This window comes from Mesocricetus auratus, unplaced genomic scaffold, assembly GCF_017639785.1.
Source record: "Mesocricetus auratus isolate SY011 unplaced genomic scaffold, BCM_Maur_2.0 Super-Scaffold_100011, whole genome shotgun sequence".
Taxonomy (NCBI): Eukaryota; Metazoa; Chordata; class Mammalia; order Rodentia; family Cricetidae; genus Mesocricetus; species Mesocricetus auratus.
This window is the reverse complement of record NW_024429195.1, coordinates 16414723-16439531: the sequence shown is the minus strand read 5'-3', so window position 1 is coordinate 16439531 and position 24809 is coordinate 16414723. Positions and strand designations below refer to the sequence as shown.

The 24809-nt window shown below is 36.1% G+C and overlaps 1 long non-coding RNA gene across 4 annotated transcripts in view; it reads left to right on the top strand.

Moving 5' to 3' along the window:
* Window positions 1–5613: 5613 nt before the first annotated feature.
* The window catches only part of LOC110340801, a 32604-nt gene continuing 13408 nt past the window's right edge, over window positions 5614–24809 (top strand). For 2 of the 4 annotated variants that reach the window (XR_005880366.1, XR_005880367.1), the window contains exons 1-3: window positions 5614–12798; window positions 17030–17085; window positions 18511–18619. This is a non-coding gene — a long non-coding RNA (uncharacterized LOC110340801). Of the gene's footprint in view, window positions 12799–17029; window positions 17086–18510; window positions 19021–20933; window positions 22379–24809 lie in introns of those variants that run through there. The other 2 variants (XR_002382619.2, XR_005880365.1) reach the window with 2 other exon arrangements.

The following is a 24809-nucleotide window of genomic DNA, read 5'->3' as shown; positions in this document are numbered from 1 at the left end:
GATCATGCAGCCAGTCAATGTCCTTTTTTTTTGTTTTGTTTTGAGGCAGGGTATCTCTGCATTGTTTTGGAACCAGTCCTGGAACTCCCTTGGTAGACCAGGCTGGTCTCAAACTCTGCCTCCCGAGTGCTTGGATTAAAGGTGTGTGCCATCAACACCCGGCCAGTCAGTCTTAACAAGAAAGGTTGACCATTTGAGTACTCAGAGCCAGTCAGTGGAAAAATAGCAAAAACCTACAACATGGTCTGAGAGCAAAAGAAATCTGTATGGAAGATTCTATAGAGTAGCAAACAATTCAAACAAAATTTCAAAAAATAAAAAAGGGGGAGTATGGTATCTCCCCTAATATTCAGTTATTCACCATACTTTACATTTAAAAATTTTTGGCCATAGACAGTAATGATTTTTCTGCTATGGAGAGACATTGTAACAACCCCTCCCAGTCTTTGGGATGGGACAGATGGAAGGACTTGATTACAGGAAAATGGCAGCCACCCACTCCTCTATTTGTTAGGGTTTGAAGGGACATTTGTGTTTTCCCTCCAGGAAGTGAGAAGCCCATTTGGCTCCCCGAACAGTGCATCAGGCATGTGAACCCCAATACTTGGAATGCTTGCCATGATCAAGATGGTCCAACCATCACCAAACACTCGCGGGGGGGGGTCTCTCAATTGATTTCCTGGCTCCTGAGTTATGAGTAATTGCTGGCCATCTGGAGATTCTCACACCCTGATCATCCAGGTTCCCTCCCTGGTTACTATGGTGATGGAAGATCAACACTAAGGAGAGGAGATCATCCTGTATCTCCCTAAAAGAGACTTTGGCATCACGGCCGCTGTTTTCACAGCCATTGCCATATCGGCCACTGCAGCTGCCATGGCCAGAATTGCCGTTGCCCAATCTTCCGCCAAAGCAGAGACCTTTACCAGCCTTGCTTGTAGAGTTAGTGAGCACTGTCCACCCAGAATGTGCTCAATACGTGTATTCAGTTGTGGCTGCTGATCAACAAACTGCATCACTACAGGAATAAATTGATGCTCTGTGGATAGTGCAACAAGCCTCTTGTTCACATTTTTTATCATGCTACATGTGTATCTTCAATGAGTGTATCTAGTGTATCTGTGCAAGTGAACCTTCTAAATGCTTTCATGAGTGGATCTCGGAAAGATATCTTTGTAAACTTTACCACTGTTCTGGCTCATCATGTAACTATAAATCATACGTGGATTACCCTTGTAATAGAGGAAGGCAGGAAGAACACTATGGTCCAGATTGGGGGATGGTTACAGTCATGGGGAGGTGCTGTGTTTGTGGGGATTCTAGGAGTCATGGCAGTGGTGGTAGGCATTCTGGCCTTATGTCAAGTTCTATAGTCAACAGATCCATCACCAAGTATTGCTTAGCTTAGCCCATGGCAATCCCAGTAGCCATGAAGTCTAGTTACAGATGATTCAAGGATGAGGTTCTCTGATGATAGGCAATCTATGGGGAAGAGACCTCCCACCTAAGACAGGGGTTGCCAGGTCCCCCAAAGATAGGTAAGGGAAGGTGACCCTAATTGACCTAAGACAGGAGTACCTCATTAGAAAATGAAAATGGGGAATTGTGGGAACAAGAGACCTGGGCTGAAGGCCCACTTCTCCATCAGCCTGGGAGCAGGCAGCTGTAACTGGTCTCTGTGACCACAGAGAAAACAAGTTTACTAAAAACAATCCATTGTGTGTAACCACAAAGAAAAACATGTTTATCGGAGCAATAAGTTCCTGATAAGGGCTCACCCACTGGAACACCCTGAACCTGACCTTTCCAATGACAAACTGCCTCTTCCTGACCCTCCACTCCTGCGTCTGGTGTCAGGGTATATAACCAGATGGGCTAAGAATAAAGTGAGCCTTTTTTCACCACTGACTGGTCTTTGTGTCATCAATCCCAACACCCTCTGCAGATTCTCAGTCCCAGGCTTCACGAGCATGGCAAAATATACACTGTGACTCAGTTAATTCTCTCTTTTTTTCACAATATATTGTGATCAGGTTTTCACTGCCTCAACTCTTCTTAAATTCTAACACCACTCTTCTCAATTTCAAGTAAGCTCTCTCTCTCTCTCCCTCCCTCCCTCCCTCCCTCCCTCCCTCCCTCTCTCCCTCTCTCTCTCTCTCTCTCTCTCTCTCTCTCTCTCTCTCTCTCTCCCTCTCTTTCTGTGTCTCTCCCGAACAAACAAAAATGAAAAACCAAAGAAAACATGTTTAAGCAAAATAAAATAAAGCAAAAGCCCCCTCCCCCAAAAACAAAAAACACACAGAATTGGTTTTCTGTTGGTCATCTCCTCCTGGGTTTGTGTCCTGACTTGGGGGGTGATTAATTTGTCCAGTGACAGACAGAGAAACCAGATTTTCATTTGGTAACATCTTTCAATTGCAAATAAATTCCTGGTTAGGAATAGGACTTTGCAACTACTGAGAGGGAATCCATGATGTTGGCAGGTACTCTGCATGTTATCAGCAGACTAAAGCCAATATTAATATCTCCCACCTACAAACCCTGTAACCTATACAAGATATATATATATATATATATATATATATGCATGTGTGCATGTGTGTGTGTGTGTGTGTGTGTGTGTGTGTGCGTGTGTGTGACCTGACTACACCCTGGTACAACAGTGGCACAAATATAATGAAAGTAAGCAACCCCTTTTTAAAAAATATATTTAAGGACTACTGCTTAAGTGGAACTGCTAAAGTAACCAGAACCAAAGATTTGATAGCTTATGGTCCAAGAGGAAAATCTACTACTATTATTATTCTAAAGGAATATAACAATAAGATGAATCCTAATGACATATTGCTAAACCCATAGGTCAGTGAATCACTCAGCACTAAGTAGAGAAACTTTGTCTTACAGTAGATGGGAACAACAGAAATACCTGCAACGAATACTTTCTTACCAAAAATGCTTGACAGAGAGTAACTCACACTTGTTCAGGAGATGATTGATGTTCTGATCTATGTGTGGTTCTACTTCTTCCTGAAAGTGTTATTATGATGTGTCCTAGGTCCAAAGGCAGTAGTAGTACTTGTTCTTCCATGTGTACAATAAAAATTTCTGTCTATAAAACTCAATCTTTATTAAGTGTGTGAACACACATCAGATTATACCACTCCCTTTGGAGGTACCCCACCCCTAAACTTTCCAGGCAGCATCATCTTGCACCATGTACCTAGTTGTGTTTGACCTTTAGAACACTGTATTATCCATATATACTGGAGTTCTGTACTATCTGCGCACCAATTTGTGAGCTATGACTCCTTTGGTATATTTGTGATCAATCTTTTAACAAACTTTCCACTTAAAATCACCTGCTCAAGACAAAGGCAGCCATTTTATTTAACTGCTCATGTCTGAAAAATGCCTAACAATAAAATTTTATTTAATTATGTTAGCTATTTGACTCTTGAGGAGAAGTTTTTTAAAGAAATCATTACCTATTTTCCATTTGTGCAGGTCTGCATACAATCTTATTGCCTTACATACATATACAATTTTATTACCTGTACATATCAATTGGATATCATGATATTTAAAAAATCTTAAAGATTATATAACAAAACTTCAATACATGAAGTTTTATTTACAAATGTAAGCATTTTCAATTCTAGTAAATGGAAAAAGTTGCATAAACATTTTATTTTGTCATACATATATTTAATTTCTGGAAATAAATGTGTTGTGCTACAATTGGAAATATCAAATTAATTTGAATATTCTAAATTTCTATTTAAAGGAGGCACATTGAACAACATTCAGAAAAATACAAAAATCTGCATTCACTAAAAAGATTTAAATGTGAGTGAAATTAAAGATATGAACACAGAATATGCACACATCAACAAAAATATTGGCAACTACTTAAAGAAGGTTGCACATATATATCTTATGGGTAATAAATATAGAATCATAAGTATGATTCTTAACCTTTCAATAAAGTACTCAACAAACACAATCTTTTCATTATCAGTTTTACTTCAAACAATCCCTCAAGTTTCTTGAATCTTCAGGAGGATAAATTTTTTGTGCTTAAATAGGACTATAAAAAGAGGAAAAATAATTGTTGTGTCTCTAAACAACATTTGATAAGAACCTCTTCTTTTTATCATTCTCTTGAGCTCCCTACAAAAAAGATATTGATTAAAGTTGATAAAGAACATGATTTTATATATTATCAGGATAATGAAGAGGCAGAGTTAATAATCCTGCAGAGTAACTGTTACTACTATATATGTTTCTTATTTTGAAGGGAACATTCATCAACCCATGCTGAAAATATGAAGTGTACTGTCTTTGGTGATTGGATCTTTCTAACATGTCAAGAAGGCTGATAAAGGAAATTATGTGACTTTTCACCAAGCTGAACTTTTTTCTTCAATAAGTAAAATTATTGTAAAATACTGTTCTCATTCTCAGTGTCCAAGGTCAAAAACAAATACTCTGAAATTTTATGTCTTCCATATAATTTCAAAAGCATTAACCTCTCAATATGAACCTTTTCTTTATTCTAATTACTTCTTTTCAGTGTTCCATAGAGTTAGAAAGAGAATGCACTGTTATCAATTATTAAAGTTCATATAATTGTGCTCAATATTTCATTATAATTATAATAAGCTCAACATTTTTGAAATTCTAAACCTGTAAATGGAAAGTTTAATTACCATGATATTTAAAATTGGACACACTGATTCTTCATTTCCCGAAATGACTATTAAATTGATCAGAATATTTACCCTAGAAGACACCTATTTGAAATTTAAAACGATATAATTATACAATTTAACCAGGTATATAAGTACTATTAACTCAGGAATTAAATTTAAAAAGCAAGTTTTAACTAGTTTTCTTATGAATTTAAATATTGAAATGATCCTTTATAATTCCATACATATGTTAATTTCATTCTAGAACAATCATATGATAAACATCTTTGCCGTATTTCAAATGTGTGCCTATATAGGTATATTTATGTAAATATAACAATTATAGTAAAAGAAAAAGTGGGTATCAATTTAAGAGTGAGGGGGAATGGAAGGATTTGGAGGGAGGGGATTTGGGAAGGGCTTGGCAGAGGAAAGGAAAATGAGACAGTGATTAAATCCTATTTTAACTAAAATAATTAAAATTAAGATTTTAATCAAACCATTTTAAAAAATTGTTATTCACTTAAATTATTTTAGCAATTTGTTAGTACTAGCAGCTGGTACAAATGATTCTTATACTGAGAAGCTAACTAATGATCCAAAGTATATAGTAGGAAATTTATGTTGTTCAACATTTTATCAGTTTTTCTAATTTTATCTTTAAATATTTTGCAAATATAATCCTCTGAATGTTTTATACATTCATCCATATTCCTTAAAGTATATGGGTACTTCTAAATGACTTTTAATGAGACTGTATAAAGTATCATTTTTAATGACTACATTTTGGTGATTTTATACTTAACATGGAGCACTACATTATAGTAAACTATATTTATGGAAATTTTCCATTTTGCATGTTGAAAAGTTTTTAGTGAAATTACTGCTCAAAATTAAAGTGTAGAATTTGATAAACATTTATGTGACTCTACATTCAGGTTAATACCTATATATAGGAATCCTGAAAGATCACTCAAATCTAATTTTAATCCTTTCATACCCATAGTAAATACCCAACTATACACTTATGAATCCATCATACATACACATGTGTGTTGTATATGTCTTTGTAGATTTAACATTTTTCTGCATTTTAAGATTTTTTTGACAGTACCATACTCATACACTGTGATCACATTGGCATCCCTATCCTTTCCCATAATCCTTCCACTCCCACTAAGCATCTCTTTTCCCTAGCTGGTCTACTCCTACATCCTCGTCCAACCACCTTTTTATTAGGATCCCATGTAGACAGTCATAATTGCTATAACCCTGTTGTTTTCAGAAAACAGTGTTCTTTCTCAATCCTTCCCACTCTTCAACTCCCACAATGCTTCACTTTCTTCTGTTATGTTCCCTGGGCTTCAGAGGGTGTAGCATATAAGACACTCAGATGCGTTGAAGGGGGATGTCCTTCTGTATGCTGTGAATATATGTTTCTGTCATTGGTTCATGAATAAAACTCTTTTGACCAATTGGCATGTGGGTATAGCCAGGCAGGAAGGATAGGCAGGGCTGGTAGACTAGGATAATTCTAGGAAAAGGAATGCAGAGAGGGTGTTACCATTGAGGGAGAAGTCGGGACATCACCGGTAAGCCAACACCACATGAATATGCACAGATTAATATAAATGGGTTAATAATTAACATAGAGCTAGTCAATAAGTAACATTTAAACAGTCAAACAGTTTATAATTGATATAAGCCTCTCTGTGTTTATTTGGGACTAAATCAATGTGGGAAAAGGCAAGACATAAACTTCTGTCTACAGTAATTTGGATTCAGTTACTTAATATCCATTATTTGAATAGTTTAGACGTTATGATTTGGCTACTGTCTATTATGAAAGCTGTGTATGTCTATGAATGTAAGTATAAGTATGTAGAAAATTATTTGACGTTCTCTATTTGGAAAAGCATCAACAGTAAATTACTTTGATTTTGAAATCTTTAGACAAAAATCTTTGTGCAGATCTAGTATCAGGTATATATGACCTTCTATGGGACAGTCTTTAAATTAATTGAGGAAAGGCCTATCACTCTAAGAATACCCATGCAACTATTTAATCAGAAGACATACCTTATGAAGCAGGTAGGGTCTACAGCTATTGTGATCACTGATAATTTTCTCCCTCAACAGCCTTCATAAAACCTTGCAGCATGGTGAACACTAGCTGTCAGAGAGGAAGCTTCCATCCAGGTATCTTCAGCAGTCACATCTTACTGTCTAGTTTTGTTTGGCAACAAATAGAAATGCTGATATCCTGTATTTTGTGGGAAATCTCTGTGGATTTGTGGGGTGTTAACCCATGCTTGGTACTAAGATTAATATCTAAAAGCCCACAACTCTAAAAGCAATATTCCCACATTGCAGAGCATCTCCTGAAAGTATTACATGCTTTATTATTGTATAGTTTCTTTAATTCAGCACAATATACTTTAGGATTTACCCATACTATGCATATATCAATACCTCATTCTTATTGTTTCTATATAGTATTTCATTATACACATATTTTCAAAAATTATGATATATTCATGTGTAGGAATTCTTAAGAGTTCCTGAAATAAAACTGCTTGGTACTTTCACATTCTAGTGTTTATAATGATGTGTTACAGATAATTACAGTTAATTTTCTAGGAAACTGAAATTATTTTCCTTAAAATATTGTTCCAGTTTACATTTGTGAACCTAGTCTATGCTCTGATATCTTCACATTTCACACACATCTGAGAAATTAGATGCTGTAATTAGAAATCAGTGCTATGTCAGTGCAGTTTGATTTTTCATTTCATTAATGATCAGTGATGATGAGCCTTTTAAAGCAGGCTTATTTATCTTTTTCATACCCTTAGAGTTCCTGGCTTTCTATAAGCATGACATTCTTGAGAAAGGAGTTGTCAAGGGATACAGAGCTTTCATTTTTGTTCCTTCAGGTTTTGAATATCATAAGTGTTGATCAATGCAAGCTTTAAGTGTATTACTGTCCTAAAAGTCACAATATTTCTCTACCAAAAATGTATGTCCAGTACCATGACTTTACAATACTTAGGCACAAAAGAATAAAACTGAAAGTATGAATTTGTTTGTAAATATGCAGAGAAATTATTATAAATATATGTAAGAACTTAAAAACTATTCATTTCTCTTGTTATTTGGTTTTCCTAGATAGGGTTTCTCTGTGTAGCTTTGGAGCCTATCCTGGCACTGTAGCCCAGGCTAGCCTCAAATTCACAGAGATCTGCCTGCCTCTGCCTCCTAAGTGCTGGGATTAAAGGTGTGTGCCACCAATGCCTGGCTCTATTCATTTCTTTACAATATAGAAACAATGTCAGACATGGGCCTCTAGTTGGAAAATTAATTGGCAAAAAATCATTGAAATGATTGCTGATGATACTCTTCTATATTCATAGATGGGAGCCTAGTCCAATCATTATCGCAAAGGCTTCATCTAAAAACTGATGAGAACAGATGCAGAGTTCCACAACAAAAAGTTAGGTGCAAGTTGGAGAACTCCACAAAAATTAGAGGAAGAACTGTAGGAGCCAGAGGGTATGAGGATGCCATAAGAACAAAGCCCAGAGAATCAATTAAGCAAGGCTCATAAGGGTTTGTAAAGACTAATATGACAACAGGGAGCCTGCTTGGATGTGAACTTGCCCTTCTCCATATATGTTATGGTTGTATAGCCTTGTATTTCTATGGGACTCCAAACAATGGCAATGGAGTGTCCCTGACTCTTTTGTCTCCTCTTGGACCCATCTCCTCCTCCTATATTTTTGCATCCAGTCTTGATATGAAGGTATGTGCATACTTTATTTTAACTTCTTTCTAGCTTTATTGTAAATTGTTATTCTATGTTCAGGTAATGTCTCTGGGATACCTGCACTTCTCTGAAGGGAAAAGGAGGGGTGAATCTGGGGGAGAGGGGAGGTGGGTGAAGGGACTAGAAGACTAGAGGGAGGCGAAGTGTGGTCATGATGTAACATATGAGAGAAGAATAAATTTGTAAATAGTGGGAAACAGGAATAAGATGAACTTGAGCTATAACTTTAATATTTCTCAAATTTAAAACAGACACGGGAACATTTTGTTAAGGAGAATCCTAAGTAAACAGGCACACCTGCATCCATCTCAGAATTCATGGCTGAACTTCCTCCTGCTGATAAGGCCTCAGAGCACTATGCTGAAATACCATATAGGAATTACATTTTAATATACTGATTAAAATCACCTTTCCTAATTAATGTTAACATCACTTGTTTTCTGTATCTGAATACCTAAATAATTAAAAACAAAAAGAAAAGGTATTATCTTTTTAGACTTCTACAAGATTTCTTGTACCTCATTATCTCTAAACATGTCCACATTTATCTTAAAATAGCCACTTATTGCAGCAATTAAAATAACATGCAAATATTTCTGCTAATTAGAAAGAATGGAGTAAGATGTCACCTCTCATTTTGGACCAAGACATTAAACCAATCAATGATATTTCTCTATTAGACCTGATCATAAACAGATTTTTAAAAGTTTACTTTCATATTTGTATAAATATTTTGAATAATGGAGTGATTAGCTCAAATCTCTATTTAATTTTTCAAGTGTTTAAAAGAGACATCTCCTTTTAATTCTATGCACATGGGTTAACAAAAGTTATCTCATGCATGTTTGACTAATGAAAGAAAAGTCGTGAGTCAAACCACATTGACTTCTCAGCTCACTTGTTCACAGACGCATTCATTTGTAAAATCTAATGAAAGTATTGAAATGAAAGAGACAAAGAGATGCTGTAAGAGAGGTTTGGGGGAAACCCTGAATTAAAGTTGAAACAATAAGATAACAAAGAATTTTAAGAAAGCACATGTTTTCTGCCAGAAATCTTCATACCAACTAATTCTATTGAATTCCATGCTTATTATTTCATAAAATTGGGTAGGGATGAAAGAACTTGATGAAATGTGTTGAAGAAACAATGCTTCATTCTTACTGAAATTTAGAAATACTTACCTTGGGCTATGCCTCTCCATAGAAGCAGAATAATGCAGAACACACTTCATTAATTGAAAATGAAAACGGTAGAACTGCCACACAGATCTAAAACCTACTCTGTCCCTAGAGGACAAAAAGTAACCAAGTTCTAACAGCTTCTGTCTGTTTCCCTAAATGACCTCTGTCCTCCCATTAAAAAGCCTGCCAGAGCCATCTACTGCTTGCTCTAGCCAATACAAGACAATAGGGCCCTGACCTTTCTATCTTAGAGCGTTTATAAAAAAGGCTCACAATTATAAATCTTTCTTTTGTCCCTTTGAGATGTATGGGCATTTCCGACAACTCAGAAGTGTCTCTCTGGAGCACCTGAAAGCCATTGCTTTGAAATGCAATCAGCAGGAAAAAAATAAAAAAAGAAAGAAAAATAAAAGGAAAGGAGGCCTTAGTGTCCAAGACTCTGGGGACAGAACACAATCTGCATTTCCACAATGGTCAGACAGAAGACACAGCAGGCCTCACAACATCTACCCTGACCATCTCTGTAATCTCTAACTGCTAGGAGTCCAAGATAGTGTTTGCCTCTTGCTCCTCCATTTTCCTTCAAATATCCAATCACCTCACTACAGTTCAGAATAGAACTCAGGAATTCTCAGGAACTATCAATATTTACTGAGTAAAATCTGTTTATGCGCACTAATATTCAGCTATGCTTCCTGTTAACAAAACAAAACGTCTAAATATTCACCTAGGAATATATGACTCAAGTTACATCCCATGTTTGACCTCATATAAAGCTGCCATAATTTAATTCATTAGGAATGTCCAGGGCGTTAAAAACAATTAACAAAATAAGCACACCATTAGACCACCTAGTAATTTCATGGACTTGCTGATCACATTTATTGTTTACCTGAAAATTTGAGTCTTTAAAAGCATAAAGGGCTAACAGTGAAGGAATTTAGTCACTCAATGGTTTTAATAAATATCGGTGAGTAACAATTTTCAATTAGTTATGAAATGTTGTTATGTGTAAATTTGTTTTAAATACAGTGCTTTAATTGAAAATACAAATATGCCACAGTCTTATGATTTTTGGTCACTAATAAATTTATGTGGGAATGCAGAATAACATTCATAAAATTTCAGAATTGAGAAAGCCAAAAACTATACTGCATTTAAACCTTTTACAGAGAAAATGCACCTATGTAACAACACGCACATTATAGAGAAAGTCACTACAAACATTACATACACATCTGACTAATCTTTAAGCTGATCAAACACATACTTGCCCTGACACATAATTTCCTACATCAGAACATCCTGCTTGTATATATTATAATTATTTCATTGAAAATGTAGACAATTTAATCATTTTAAGAACTGTGAATTTTCCTCAGTATAGGGAGTTAATAACAATATAACCACCCTTACCTCTGGGAATTCCATGTTTTATGTATTTCCACAAATACAGAAGAAATGACAGTGATCACCTTGTCTTTCCAGTGAGGTCATTTAGTTTCATAAAAATACATAGCCAATAAATAAATAATTTGGTCCAAAAATCTGGACCTTCATAATTTGAAATTTATTGCTGGTGATTTTTAAACATCTCGGAAGGGAGAGAGAACTGGGAGTAACATGTGTAAATAGTTAAATAAAAAATTATTATAGGAAAATTCTACTTCCAATAGTTAAAGTAAATGAAGCATTATTCTCCATTCAGGGTTATTACAACTAATGGTTTAAGCTTACAGCTTCTTATTGCTTATTTCCAATTAATTTTCACTGCATTAGTGGTTTCATTCTTGTGACAATATCCCACACAAAAGAAGCTTAAGGAATGAATGGTAGGTTTAGTTCAATGTTTGAAAATACAGTCTACAATGGTCAGGTGACAAGGCCAGGAATGAAGGGCAAGTGGTTACCTCTTAGGAATCAGGAGACAAATGCTGGTGCTCAGCTAGCTTCTCCTTTTTATCATAGAAGGACCACAGCCTATAGGATGGTGTTACCCATATTCAGAGTAGGCCTTCCATCCTATCATAAATCCATTCAGAGGTGATTCTCCAAAAAAGTAGGAATCAACCATCCTACTTGTCCTGCATTTTAGTCTCACTGGTTATTATCTCATTCTTTCCTATGGAACATTAAACTTTGAATCACTTAATAATTCTGTCCAGGTCATCACTAAATCACATTTTAGTATCTATCAACAGTTCTGTGTGTATTTAAATGATGACTAATACTACAATTATTTAGGTTAAAAGCCACTAAAATTTATTAGTGGAAAAAATGGGAAAAACCAAATCAATTAGTTACAATTAGTCTTTTCGGTCTTTTGTTTGCCATGATAATTCTGGTTTTCTTCAGTAAACTGTCAAATTAAATTTTTGATATTAAGTAAAACTCATTTAATTACAGCCAAGGAGATCATTTTAACCATGAGTGTTATTTGTTATTCAAATTGATACAATGCATTTTTCATTAGGTGAAAATAGATTTTTTTGTTTGTAATATATGCTGATTATAGTTTCCTCTCCCTGTACTTCGTATAGTTCCTCTGACATACACACACATCCAACTCTGTGCTCTTTCTGTCTCTCATTGGAATACAAAGAAGCTTCTACAGGATAATAATGATGTAAGATAATAAGATAAAAACAACATTAATACATTGGAATAGGACAAAAAAAGAGATGGAAAATAGTTCAAGAAAAGGTACAAAAGTAGATGTAGACACTGATATCCTCTTTTTCTAACACTCAAGCACCCATAAAAGTCCTAGTTTTGAAGCCATAATGTATATGCAAATAATAGGAGAACTGGGGTGACAGAGTTTGTGTGTAAAGTAAATAAATTTAAAAATAAAATAAAAGCCCTGGCATAATATTATGAGCCAAGAAACCTCCAATGATGTTACTGTGTCTGTTTTCTGTAGTCGCTCAGTGCTGGGCATGAAGCTTACTCTTAAGAGTTGTTTGTCTCCACAGTGGTTATCAATTGGAGATGGATTCTGGATTACAGATATGGACATGTGTCCTCTTTTCCTTTCACCTAGGACCCTCATCTGATGGAGACTCCTGCAGGCACTGGGCACGTTGCCCCAGGCCATGTGAGTTCATATGCATCTCAGTCCTCAATACAGTTTTGTTTTCTTGGTGTTCTCCATTTCCTCTGATAATTACACACTGTCTTCCTCATTTTCCTTGGGATTCCCTGAGTGGTGGGAGGGATTTGATAGGGACATCCTGTTTATGGCTTTTTCTCTCATTTACTGCATGTAAGTCTGTGGGTCTCTATATATGTATCCACCTGCTGCAGGATGGAACTTCTCTGCTGTTGATTAGGCATCATTTTTTTTCCATCTTTTTTTTTGTTTGGTTTGTTTTTTTTATGGCAACAGCATTTGCTTTGGGTTTTACCATAGGTCTCTGTACTATCTAGTCGCATATTCCTAGTCACCCTAGCAGTCTCAGACATGGATTCCATCTCATGCAGTGAACTTTAAGTCAAAGCAGACATTTGTTGGCTACTCCCACAAGTGTTGTACCTCCTTTGCATTAACATATCTTGCAGGAAGGACACCATTATAGATTAAAGGGTTTATGGCTGGGTTGGTGTTTATGTTTCTCTTTTGAAATCATGAAGAGTAACATCCTATACTACAGAAGCTAGCATTGAAGAGTGTCTATGTAGCAAACACATATACTTCTTCATGTTCAATGAGTTTTGTTGTTGCTGCCTTCAGCAATGGGGCTTTGCCATCAGTTTGTGAAGAGCTGTCTGTAGTCTTTGGCAACAGTCTGGGTTGCTTGGGGGCCGGGGATTCCATGGGACCTCTTTGGGCAAAACTTCAATTATAAGGAACCCAATCCTGGTACTTGAAGTTTTATTTAGGGAGAAGAACTGTCCGATTGGGGATCTGTCTCCCCTGTTATTTTGAACTTCATTTAGATTTCCTTCATATATGTGCATATCTTAGGAAGCTGCTGCTGTACTAGGTTTTCATACTACCACTCATGTGGCCCTTAATTTTAGTTGTGTCTCCCTGTATTCTCTCCTTCATCCTTCTCTTCACTCTCCCTTGATGGGAGATGTCCTGTATGCTGTGAGTTTATGTTTCTCTTATTGGATGATTAATAAATGATGATTGGCCAGTAGCCAGGTAAAAAACGTAGGCAGGAATACCAGAATGGCAGGAGGAGGAAGGCATAGAGAAAGATACACCATGTAGTTTCTGGGAAGATATAATACTGGGCATTCTCTGGTAAGATAACACCATGTGCAAATACATAGATTAATAGTTATGGGTTAATAAATTACGAGAGAGCTAGTCAATAAGAAACCTAAATTATCAGTCAAACTGCTCATAATTAATATGAGCCTTTGTGTTTTTAATTGGGGTTAAAAAGCTGTGGGACCAGGTGGGACAGAAAGTCTGTGCTCTAAGGACAATTCCAGTCACCCAAATATGCATCCATTATATTCCATTTCATTTTCTTCAGGAGATCTCTCTTGATTATTATTGAAAGAACAGGTAAAATCCCCACACAAGCAAATGTATGCCATATTTGACATTCTGGGTCTGGTTCCACTCACTCAGGATGGTTTTCTTCTCAATTCATCCATTTACTGTGAGTTTCACAATTTCAGTTTTAATCACTGAATAATAGTTCATTGTGTAAATTTACCACATTCCACATTTTCTTTATACATTAATCTGTTGAGGCACATCTAGTTTGTTTACAGTTTCTGGCTATTATTAATAAAACAGCATTCAGTACTGAGTTGTTCAGTTTCCAAACATGAATCTATGGTTGCCATATAGGATAGAGTGTTATTTCAATTTTCTTGTATTTCTTGAGACTTTGCATCTAAGTATATGGTCCATTTTGGATAAAGTTCCAAGAGATGCCAAGAAGCAGGTTTATTTTTTGTGTTTTGGTCAATATTATTTAAGTATCTGTTATCATATTAGGTTCATAACCTCAGTTAGATCTAGCATTTCTGTGTTCAGTTGTTGTCTGGGTCAATTGGTGAAAATGTGATATTGATGTCTCTTAATGTCTATTTTTGAAGGTCAATATATGACAGAAGCTATAGTAGTATTTCTTTTATGAACTTGTGTACCTTTGAATTTGGTGTATAGATGTTAATAATTATAATGTCCTCTTGGTTGATTTTTCTTTTGATGAATATATAATGTCCTTTCATATCTTTTCTGACTTGTTTTGACTTGATATCCAAATTTTAAGATCTTAAAATAACTACCCTAAATTGCTTTTTAGGTTCATTTGCTTGGTTTATCCTTTTCCCATTCTTTTACCCTGAGGTGATGTTTATATTTTATGTAGAACATGCTTCTTAGTGATAGCAGAAGAATTAATCCTGTTGTCACTTTCATTCTGTTAGTCTGTGTCTCTTTATTGAGGAATTGAGACTATTAATGCTGAAAGATATCAGTGAGCTTTGCTTGTTGATTGCTGTTATTTAGCAGATAGTGTGTGTTTGTGTGTGTGTGTGTGTGTGTGTGTGTGTGTGTGTGTGTGTTTCCCCTCTCTTGATTTTCTGGTCTTGAATTATGTGTTTCTTGTGTTTTCATGGGCATGGTTAACCTCTTTAGGTTGGAGTTTTCCCTATAGAGCATTTTGTAGGACTGGATTTGTAGATAGATATTTATTACATTTGGTTTTATAATAGTATTTTTTCACCCATTGTGACTAAAAAAATTCTGAGTATAGGAGTTTGGGTTGGGGTTTGTGGTCTCATAGAGTCCATAAAATATCTGTGTATGCCCTTCTAGCACTTAGGATCTATATTGAGAAGTCAGGTGTTATTCTAGTAAGTCTGTCTTTATATGTGTCTTTTTTCATTGTAACTTTTAATATTCTGTTTTTGTTCTTCATGTTTAGTGCTTTGATTTGTAAGTTCTGAGTGATTTTTCATTTCTGGTCCAGTCTATTTAGTGTTCTGTATGCTTCCTATACCTGTAGATGCATGCCCTGCTTTACATAAGGGGAATTTTCTTCTATGATTTTGTTGAACTAATTTTCTGTGAATTTGGCCTTTGCTTCTTCACCTACCTCTATTCCTTTATTCTTAGGTTGGATCTTTTCATAGTTTTCCAGATTGTTTGGAGGTTTTTGACAGGAGTATTTTTAGACTTTGCATTTTCTTTGACTGAGGCATATTTTTCCTATTGTGTCTTGTATGTCTGAAATTCACTTTTCATCTTTTATGTTCTGTTTTAGAGGTTTACATGTGAGGCTCCTTTTAAGTAACTACATTTTTGGTTTCCAGGTTTCCCTCAGGTGTTTTTTTTTTTTTTTTTTGCTTTTTTTCTGCTTCTGCTTTCAGGTCTTGAGCTATTTAAATTAATTCCTTCTACTGTTTTTTAAAGAATTTTTTATTTCCTCTTTAAGTATCTCAATAACATCCATAATGCCATTTTAAGGTCTTTGTATTATGCTTCAGCTATGTCACTGAACTCAGGGCCTGCTGGGATGTCACATGAGGACATGTTTAGGCCCCTAGAATTTGGGACTAAATGAGGTGTGAGGAGAGGTTATACAACACGTAGTCTCCTACAGGGTTAGGAGATAGACTGGAGGCTTGGACATGGCAGAGAAGAGGGATAGTAAGGATCTGAAGCTCACCTACCTGTTTGCATCTTCTACTCTCTTCTCTGGTGGGCTAGGTTAACAGGATCCCAAGGAATGCCTGCTGAATACAGGAACTAGGATAACAGGATGACTGCAGGAAAGAAAGTTTATAGGGAAAGATAAGTGTGATCTACTGAAGGTGGGGGCAGAGAAGTGGAGGTTACCACCAGTGGGCCAGCTAAGGAACTTTGGATAACATTGGGGATTAGATTTGGGGGAGAGGAGACAGAGATGAAACCCTACAGTAATAAGGCTGCTTGCTTCTCTGGACAGATACCCACAGGTTTCTTGGAAAGGTGTGGTGGATTTGGGGTCTGAATTAAAGTAGTGAGTTGGGTGAAGGCAGTTTGTCAGGAAAAACAAATCTTTATGATCCACTGAAGATAGGAACATGGTTAAGGAAGGGCTGTAGCAAATGGCATGCTACAAATCTGGGCGTGAGACTGATGGAAGGGGAGATCTGCAGTTAGCCCACTTGCTTCCCTGGCTGAAATGTCAAATTATTTTCATCTTATGATATAAGGTATTATCTGGATTCAACAAGATAATCACTTTAAAATATTTTTCTTCTCTAATGAAAATGACTATTGAAATGAAGCATACATGTGTGATAACAGTATTGAACTCTCCAGAGTTGCCCTCTGAAAATTTCATGTGCACTTTCTTATTTTTCATCCACAGTCTAACTATATCTTCAGCATGCTTCCAGAGTCAGGGAAAAAGATCTGACATTCATGGTAAATACACTCTCCCCACTGTTTTCTGTGTGCCTTTTCTCATGGTTGTGTTTCACCTAGCTACTATGAGCTCCCATTATGTTTCTGTAGTTCTTGCAAAGGCATTTTGTTCATGTATATCTTGCTAAACTAGAGTTCAAGCAACTCCCTAGTCTCCTTCCAAATGAAAAAAAATATTATACATTTATTGTCACTCATGTTGGAATCAGATCCTTGAGATATTGTATTCTTTGTATTCTCAAATTTCTTACTGTTTCATTTAGTTCTGAGCCATTCATTTCACTCTATCTTCCAAGGTGCACACTTTGTGCCAGGTAATGATAGGTCAGTTATACTAACGTTGAAGTAAGCTTTTGCAATATAGTTATCAAGATTTTTAAGATTTTATGTGTGCCGGCCATTGGTGGGGCACGCATTTAATCCCAGCATTCAGGAGGCAGAGGCAGGCGGATATCAGTGAGTTGGAAGCCAGCCCGGTCTACAGAGCGAGTTCCAGGACATCCTCCAAAACAATACAGAGAAACCCTGTCTCCAAGAACCAAAAAAACAACAACAAAAAAGATTTTACTTGGTATTCCTGGAGAATTAATTAAACCATTTTGTTGAGACTGCTTTGTGTCTACTGGAATGACTATGAGTATGAGCAACTTGATCTTGGGATCCTAGGCTGGTTCATTGGGTTCTTCTTTCTTGTAAAAACCTCAATTATATTAAATTGCTGAAGTAGCTCAGACACACAGTGAGCAGACTGTAGGGCTCCCTCTATAGCTTGAGAAGGAAGTAAATAATCCCTTAGCTGCCAGCTCCCTCCTGAGGCTGGAAAAAATTTCTTTCAGTGTCTCAGAAGACACATATTTTGGGACCTGTCCCAGACTCTTAATTTAAAAATTACTTGAATGGCATCTCCTTTCCATACTCAGAAACATCAAAAAGGCCTCCTTTGAGTCTATATGAGCAGAGCATAGAAATCTGCCATTTCCTTGGCATTATGTATAAGTTAGACACTTCTTAAATATTGGTAGTTTTACTTTTGTTCAAGATAATTTTATACACTTTATTCTGATCACAGTCTCCCCTCTCCAACACCTTCAAGATCCTCCATACTTTCCACGTATATCTTCTCTCACTCATTAAAAAACAAGCAAACAAATGTACCAAAACTACATAAACCAGAATTAAATAATAAAGACAAATTTATGTATGTATTATGTATGTACATATGTATGTATATTTCATTTTGTTTTCAGACTCATGGGACCTAGGAGTAGTAGAAGGCAAGAAAGAAAACAAAAGATAATATATTATTCATTTTCATTTTGTACACTATGCCATAATAGAACTTTCAAATTTTGGAGACATGATTTCTTTGTGTAGCCCTGGCAGACCTGTAACTTGATGTGTAGATAATTCTGGTCTCTTCCCCAGAGATCTGGCTGTGTCTGCTTCCTGAATGCTGAGATTAAGGGCATCCACCACCACCTCCCAGAAAGTTTTCATATTTTTTAAGAAGAATGTTCCTGCTTGAAAAGGAGTTGTAAGTTATAAAAGGAAAGAAACAATTACTTGTTGCAAAATGGATTGTGACTATTTCTTCCATTACTTTTGTATTCTATCATTTGTATGACTTGTCTTGATGAACCACTGCAGTCTACATTCGTGGAGAGATTCTGTTAATACAGAGTGAGTTCTAGAAGTTTTACAGATATAATAAGAGAGCCATCCTTCTGTATCTGTGGGTTTTATATTGATTAATTGGGTCACATATGGATGCAAAATATTTGAAGTATTTCATCTACATTGGGCACACGTAAGTATGTTCTTCTTGCCATCCATCCCAAGAATACAGAAACAGCCTTCACAGCATCCCAAATGTTTCTTTATTTTAATATTTTGACTTATTTTCTTCAAGTCTTTTTCTTTTTTAATGTTTTTATTTAAATTAGAAACAATAATGCTTCACATGTCAATCTCAGCTCCCTCTCCCACCCCTCCTCCCTTGTCCCTCCACCAGTCCCCCGACCCCCACACAATCCCCACATCATTCCCCAGGGAGGGTGAGGCCCCCCTTGGGGAGATCTCTAAAGTCTGTCATTTCATCCAGGGCAGGACCTAGGCCCTTACCCATGTGTCCAGGCTTATAAAGCATCCCTCTATTTGGAATAGACTCCCAAAGATCATTCATAAACCAGTGATTTCTGTGGCCTCCTCACTAAGACTACATTCATGGAGTCTGGATCAGTCTCCTATTGCCCATTCAGGCATCAGTCTGCGATTCAAGAGCTACCCCTTATCAGGTCAGCTGTCTTTGTGGGTTTCACCATCATGGTCTTAACCACTTTGCTCATCACTCCTCCATCTCTGTCACTAGGTTCCAGGAGTTCAGTGTTTAGCTGTGGGTATCTGTCTCTGCTTCCATCAGTCACTGAATGAAGGTTCTAGAATGGCATATAAGGTAGTCATCAACCTTACCATCAAAGAGGGGCATTTAATGTAGTCTCTCCACTATTGCATAGTTTGCCAGTTGGTGTTATCCTTGTAGATCTCTGGAGATCTCACTAGTGTCAGCTCTCTCCTCAAGCCTCTAATGACTCAATCTACTATGGTATCTCTCATCCTGCTCTCCTCTATTCTTACCTTGACTCAACCTTCCTACTACCCCATACCTTCTTCTCCCTTCCTCTTATCCCCTTCTCTTTTCCCTGGCTCCCACTCCCCTACCCTGATGTTCCCAATCTGCTCAGTAGATCTTGACTCATTCCACTTCTCTGGGGTATCATGCTTCTCTCTTGAGAACCTCCCTGTTTCCCAGACTCACTGGCACTGGGATTGTAGGCTGAGACACTCATGACCCATATCTAAAATCCATAGATGAGTGAGTACATACCATGTTTGTCTTTTTGTGTCTGGGTTACCTCACTCAGGATGGTTTCCTCTAGTGCCATACATTTGCCTGCAAATTTCAAGATTACATTGTTTTTTTTTCTGTTGAGTAGTACTCCATTGTGTAAATGTACCACATTTTCTCTATCCACTCTTAAGCTGAGGGGCACTCTGTCATTAAAAACCTGACAAGAATAACTTTCTTGCCCACTAATATTAATCTATAACAGTTGGTTGAGTATGAATATGCATGGGTTCTTGGAATAGTTTGTTTTTCACCTGTAATATGTGAGATGCGTAATCATGAAAGGATATGGAAAATGTGCTGGGTTTTTTTTGACTCTTTATTTTGTGTGTACTGTAATCATTCACTTGGAAAACAGAATGGAACCACATTATAATTCCTATATTGCCCGAAAATATTTGTTGGATTGTATAAGCTATAGAAAAAGAAAAGTATACAGTATAAATAACATGGCAAGAGCATGCAAGAATGGAAAAGAAGGAAAGAAACCATCAGGAGAGTGTATTACTGTCTTTCCCTTAACTCCTTCAGATAGAATAGTCTTAGTTTATACTCAAACTGTAGATTGCTTTTGAGCACTAAGCTGTTTTGAGCCTGGTCCTCCAGGTGAAAATGGATTGCTACCTAGCCCAATTGTTATTAGATAGACTTCATCCATCAATAGATGGAAACAAATGCAGGCACCCAGAGCCAAGCAAGCTAAGCTTCAGGAATCCTATAGAAGAGGACAAGAAGGATTGTAAGAGCCAGAGGGGTCAAGGACATCACAAGAAAACTCACAGAATTGACAAAACTGAGGTCATAGGGACTCACAGAGACTGAATCAACAACCAGGGTGCCTGCATGGGACTGACCTGGGTGCTTTGCACATGTTACAGTTGTGTAGCTTGGTCTTCTTGTGGGACCCCTAACAGTAGGAACAGTAACTGTCTCTCTTTTGCAGGGTTTGGACCTTAATTCTCACAATGGGCTCCATTGTTTAGCCTCAATACTGGAGAAAGTGCCTGGATTTACTGCAACTTGACATGCTGAGTTTTATTGTTAGCCATGGGAGGCCTACCATTTTCTGACTAGGAAGAGGTGGATGGTGGGGTGGAGAATAGAGGTGGGGGGAAGGAACCAAAAGGGGAGAGGATAGGAGAAACTATGGTTAGGTTTTTAATTAATAATAATAATAATAATGTCATTTAAAATAAATAAACAAACATTGCCAATTCCAGTTAATATAAACAAGGCTTAACAATAAGCATTGTCACGTGTACAGGGAGTGAATAAATGTTTTCTTTAAACTGCCATATTAACCACAAAAATTCAAAATGCCAAACATGGTGAGCCTTCTTAGAATTAATGGCATTCTTATGGCAATATTATTGCACTATTACATGGGAAACATACTAATTATATAAATTGAAATGTGAAGGACATGTCAGTATTACCTGTTGCTGTTAAATTATGTCAATGCTCTTTGCTTTTACTCAGCAAAGCAGACTTTTCAATGTACTTGGCAGAAACTCATGTTAAGTATATGCAACAGCCATTTCTTATAGACCATCATGTGAGATAAAAATTGTACAAAAATAAAACAAGAAAAGGAAAAGATGGCCCCTCCATCTCTGTACTTGTAATGATAGTGCTTTGAATGAGATTCCCTGATGCTGAATACTTTACTTTCCCCATAGAGTAAGTCTGCCAAATTTGTGTGATTTACAGAGAAGTGACCTCCTCCTCATTGACTCACATCAGTAACATTTCATGTTGATTTTTACCTAAATGAATTTTATGCAGGGATTCTTGTTCATATCTAAAGAAATCTACTCAAACACCACCTCAAATTTATTGTCTAGAATCACTCCAAAATAATCAATTATTAGTCTTATCTAAAGGACTAATCCTTTTTGTACATATAAAGTGTATAATTTTAACATTTTTGATCAATTGTCTTTGTATAGTGTTTCTAAACCGCAGAATTGAAGTGTAGAGATGTGCTTTTTAAATAATATCCATTGTCTAGCAGGTAAAATGATGGTAAGTTTCAGTTGGAAGGAAACATATGCCCCATTTCCTAGATATATGTCACAATGTTTCTATGAAACTCTCACATATCCATTCCATCTGAGATTCACAAAAACTCAAATGTGCCATTTTTTTCCTGGAAACTTTAGCTTACTACATTCAGTTTCCACTTCTGTCCTAAAGGAGAAATCAATAAACACTTTGGAATTCCTATCCACTACTGCTCTGGAGTCTTCAGGAAAAGAATTCACATTGTACAAATGTCTGGGGATATAGCAACAAAATTTATCTCTTTGGGCTAAAACACATCAACTGATATATAATTTTCAAGTGTCATCTATTTTATACTTAAAAATAACTAATGGGCATGCTCCTCGGGGCTTTTTTAAAATAATAAGTTTATTTTAAAAATAATAATGTATTTTGAAAGCAATAATGTATTTTTTAAACAATTTAATGTTCAAATTTGTGTCTAGTGTGTTATATGAATGTAAGAAAATAAAGGAGATAGAGTAGGTGAATATGATCAATTTTAAAACAAAACATCCTTAAAAGAATAATTACAATTATAAAGCTAATATTTTAAAAATTAAAATGATAAAGTAGAAGTAAGTATTATGCTTTTTATTATAATTAGCTTATCAAAAGTTCACACCAAATATATGCTTATAGAAAAACTGAAGATTATCACATGCATATGTCAGTCTTAAGTATGAAAATATTAATACATTAAACCCATTAGCATCCCTTACATAATACATGAAGATCACTCAACTAGTAAGCTTTATTGACTACACAGCATAATATTCTCAATAGCCAATGGACACTAAGATGTTAAGTGCTTTGTACCATGCATTAAAACAGGAGACTAAATATGATATATCTATTAATGTTTAATTAATTCCATTTTGATTATGAATTAATACTATTCCAAAAATTTCTTTCCCTACAAATATAAAAGTAGTCTGGGTATTTGACACTTACCATAAGTCTGAAATTATAAAATTGTACCATTTGGAGTTTATAATTTCTGTCATAACATATGTTTCTTTTAATAATATATATCATTAGTTATAGCAATATATCCCCAATTTTCTATTTAACCACTCACACAATAAGAAACAGAAAATGTCAGTATTAAACAGTTTAAATATGAGTTACATCTCAATGTAACTCTTAAATATCTCATATTTAAATGAGCTGCATAGGCGTAATACCTTAAACAAGAGTATAAATATAAATATAGTATAACAAAATTGAGTTTCAATTTGTATCAATGAATACTTTAAAGTATTCATTTCCATATCATATCTCCTTTTTTTCTTTAGAGATTGACTGTGACCATTAACCATTTATAACAAATACCCTATAATTGAAAACAGACATGCTACTTCATGATTATTGTTGGGCACAGTGAACTTCTTGGGACCCCGAGGAAATTTAGAATTATGCTCATGTCCTGATTTGGATATCCTGTGTGGTTAGTCCATCACACCAGCAATCCTGAAGCTGTCATGGAGGTTGAATCATCTGGGATATCATTTCACGGAATCTTGTTTTATCATACTATATTAACCTGGAAGGAATCAACAGGTTATCATCTTCTGTGGAAGCAAAAGTAGAACTTCTTTTCCAAAGCACCCCATCATTAGACCCAAATTTCAGAGCCAAGATGCCTATATATATATATATATTGGTTTAGTTTAGAAGCCCTCACAATCTAATGTCTCTTAGCAGTTCGCTAATTAACAGTCAAAAAATCCCAAGAAAACCATAATATACATAATTCATACTCTCTGTGTATTTTCCATCTTTACATGGCCAACTATGATGTTTTATTCCTCTATTTTTCCTTTAAGAATCTGTTTATTATCCTCAAATCGTTATCTATCCTCTATCATCTTCTCCCAAGCCAGTGAACACATATCAAATACACTGTGACCCACTTAGATGCCTTTTTAAAAAATCGGAATCTGTCCGTATTGTGTATCTGTAATCGTTTTGTGACCATTGTTTTAAATTGTTAAGAGTACATGGATAAGACCAGAGTGGCTGCTTTTGGCATTGGTACTACCCCACTCCACTTTCCAACACAGTGGGGCTGTGTTTACCGTCTGCTGCTGAAACCATGTTTAGTGCCCTAACACTGGTCTATGCCACCACTCAGTAGCTTGTAGAATATTCTCCGTAAACCTGTTTCGTCTGTATATATAAAAGCTAAATCGACCAAGCATCACACTTAGTGGCTTGGAGATGCCGCTGTGTACTGTGGTGGAAATCCACCATGCTATCTTCAAGCCCAAATGCAGCATCAACTCTGCACCATTGTCTGCATGAGACTGTGAGACTAGGAAGCCCGGTGCAGCACTGTTTCTGTGTGTTCAGAACCTTATTTTTTAAAGCTTTTTCAGGTCTAAGGTGGATCCATGCCAAACTTCAGGCACCTTATGGAGGATTTTTCTCGCCTGCCAGTTTCTGAATAAACACTCAGAGGCTAATATTAATTATAATTGTTTGGCCAATATTTAGGTATGCAAGTGACTAGCTCTCACAATTAAATTAACACAAATCTAATATTCTATATTTTACCATGAGGCTTGTGACTTGTTACCTCACATCCTGCTTCCCTGAGGGCTACACGACATCTACCTCACTCTGCCTTCTTTCTCTCCATAGCTTTGCTTGGATTTCCCACCTGGCTCTATTCTGCCTGGCTATTGGTCAAATCAACTTTAATTTTAAGCTCCATTTTTTCTATTTCTTTAAATACTGCAGCGGAATGATCAACAAATACAGACACTTTTAC